Source organism: Eucyclogobius newberryi, unplaced genomic scaffold (genome assembly GCF_026437365.1).
Source record: "Eucyclogobius newberryi isolate DKJ021-1_F unplaced genomic scaffold, fEucNew1.0.hap1 SCAF_15, whole genome shotgun sequence".
Lineage (NCBI taxonomy): Eukaryota > Metazoa > Chordata > Actinopteri > Gobiiformes > Gobiidae > Eucyclogobius > Eucyclogobius newberryi.
This window is the reverse complement of record NW_027315779.1, coordinates 9,209,046-9,212,077: the sequence shown is the minus strand read 5'-3', so window position 1 is coordinate 9,212,077 and position 3,032 is coordinate 9,209,046. Positions and strand designations below refer to the sequence as shown.

At 42.6% G+C, this 3,032-nt stretch overlaps 1 pseudogene; it reads left to right on the top strand.

The window, feature by feature from the left end:
• Positions 1–279: 279 nt before the first annotated feature.
• On the top strand, positions 280–2,808 carry LOC140360443 (uncharacterized; annotated as a pseudogene).
• Positions 2,809–3,032: the final 224 nt, after the last annotated feature.

The window sequence follows — 3,032 nt, the reverse complement described above, 5'->3', positions numbered from 1 at the left end:
AGGTTTTCTCCCCTCAGCGATCACACGCCCGCTGAACACACTAGAGAAACTCTTGTAATCGGGAGTTCTATTGTTAGAGACGTGAAGCTGCCAGCTGCTAGCGTTAGGTGTTACCCGGGGGCCAGAATGGGTGACATCGAAGGAAACCTTAGGATCTTAAAGCAGAGTAGGACCCGTTTCCGGCGAGTCGTGATTCACGCAGGCGGTAACGACGCCCGTCGGAGACAATCAGAGGTGCTCAAAGTTCAAGTAGCCGCGGTGTGTGACCTAGCGAAGTCGATGTCAGACACTGTAATATTTTCTGGTCCCAACTCAGAGTTTTTAACAGAGTTTTCTGACTTTATATCAAACTTAGTGTTAGCCTGGGATAAAATAGTTATAGTTGGAGACTTTAATATCCACGTGAACATGAGTGATGACGCTCTCAGTACTGCCTTCAGCGCCTTGTTAGACAGCATTGGTTTCACTCAGAATGTAAATAAACCGACTCACACTCACAAGAACACTCTGGATCTTGTCCTAACGTATGGAACAGAGATTAGTGACCTCATTGTCCTCCCTCAAAACCCTATATTGTCAGATCATTTCCTAATTACCTTTCAGTTTATTCTTAAGGATCATCCAGTCCCACAAAATAAAGTTATAATGAAAAGGACAATATCTGAAAAATCTATCTCAAAATTCAAAGAAATAATAGAGCCAATATTCAGTGACATGTCATGTGATCCTGCTGAGAACAGCTTTAGTCCCAGTTTAAGTGATCAATTTGTCGACTTGACCATGAATTCTCTGAAGTCTGCTCTTGACGTTGTCGCGCCGTTAAAACAGAAGGTCATTAGGCCAAAGCGCGCCTCCCCATGGTACAACCAAGAACTGCATTCACATAAACAAAGAGTTAGAAAGTTAGAGGGATTATTTCGTCGCTCTCACACCGAGGAATCCCTAAAAGCATGGAAGAGTTGCCTGCTGTCCTATAAGCAGGCTCTGCGTAAGGCCCAAACCAGATATTATTCAAATCTAACAGAAGTCAACAAAAGTAACACTAAATTCCTTTTCAGCACTGTAGCTAGGCTAACAAACTGTCACAGTGCAGTAGAGCCCTCAATCCCAGCTACACTTAGCTCTGATGATTTCCTCCTATTTTTTAACAATAAAATAAAAACAATCAGAGATAAATTTGATGAAATTACCCCCGCTATTAGCCCTGAACTAGCCCAAGCTGTAAATCTAACGTCCCATATAAATCCACCTGTAAAGTTAGAAAGGTTCACAGCTGTTGATCAAGCAGAGATAATTTCAGCCATTATGTCCTCTAAAAGCTCAACTTGTGTCCTAGAGCTAGACCCCATTCCAAGCAGACTCCTCAAAGACATTCTCCCCCTAATTATAGACCCTATTCTTAATATAATAAATACTTCACTCGAAAGTGGCTATGTTCCACAGTCCTTCAAACATGCAGTCATTAAACCTCTTCTGAAAAAGCCTAATCTAGATCCCGACCTTCGTCTCTAAAATCCTTGAAAAAGTTGTAGTAAAACAGCTTTGTCGCCACCTGCAGGACAATAACTTATTTGAAGTTTTCCAGTCAGGGTTCAGAGCCCACCACAGCACTGAAACTGCACTAGTTAAAGTCACAAATGATTTGTTATTAGCCGCTGACGATGGACTGGTCTCAATCCTGGTTCTGTTGGACCTCAGCGCAGCGTTTGACACTATTGACCACAACATTCTACTGCAGAGGTTAGAATGTGATGTAGGTGTTGGAGGAACAGCCCTCAGCTGGTTTAAATTCTATCTATCTGATAGGTTCCAATTTGTTAATGTAAACCAGAGCTCCTCACCTTGCTCTAAAGTAATTTACGGTGTGCCACAGGGTTCGGTACTCGGTCCAATTCTCTTTACTCTTTATATGCTGCCATTAGGCAACATTATCAGAAAGCATGACATTAACTTCCACTGCTATGCAGACGACACTCAGCTGTATTTATCAATGAAACCTGATCAGAGCGATCAAGTAGACAGACTTAGTACTTGTGTGAAGGAGATAAAAACCTGGATGACACTTAACTACCTGCTTCTTAACCCTGAAAAAACCGAGGTCATTGTGCTTGGCCCTAAGCATCTACGAGACAATCTGAGCAGATAGTCACACTGGACAATGTTAGTGTAGCCTCTAGTTCTACTGTAAGAAACCTCGGAGTCTTATTTGACCAGGAGCTCTCATTTAAAGCTCATATAAATCAAGCTTGTAAAACAGCCTATTTCCATTTGCGCAACATAGCCAAAATCAGAAGAATTCTGCCTAAAAGTGATGCTGAAAAACTTATCCATGCATTTGTAACGACTAGATTAGACTACTGTAACTCCCTGCTTGCAGCGTGTCTTAAAAGCTCCAAAAAAAGCTTTCAACTGGTTCAAAATGCAGCAGCAAGATTACTAACAGGAACAAAAAGAAGAGGGCACATTACGCCAGTGCTGAAGTCTCTTCACTGGCTCCCCGTCGAGTTTAGAATCAAATTTAAAATTCTACTCTTGACCTACAAAGCCATAAATGACATGGCCCCATCCTACCTCAAAGATGCTATAGAACCATATCATCCAAACAGAGCTCTTCGCTCTCAGAATGCCGGCCTTCTGGTGGTGCCAAGAGTCTCTAAAAGTACTGTAGGAGGTAGAGCGTTTAGCTACCAAGCTCCTGTGTTATGGAATCAGCTCCCGACCCATGTTAAATGTGCTGACACAGTCTCTTCATTTAAGTCCAGGCTTAAAACGTTCCTCTTCGAAATCGCTTATGGTCAGACTAGTTAGGAACAGAAACATAAACCCACAGCTTTAGCTACGCTGCCCTAGGAGTAACTATGCTGGGGGAAGTATGACAGCTTGAGCTCTGTCCTCTTCTTCTGACTGATTCTATCAAACAATATTTATTTTTTAATTCCACTTGCAAACTGTTCACCGCCTTCTTTTTCTTTCTCTCACTCCTGAGGACCTGTGGACCCAGATGCCCCTCCCCTGGTGAAGTGGTCCCTGCC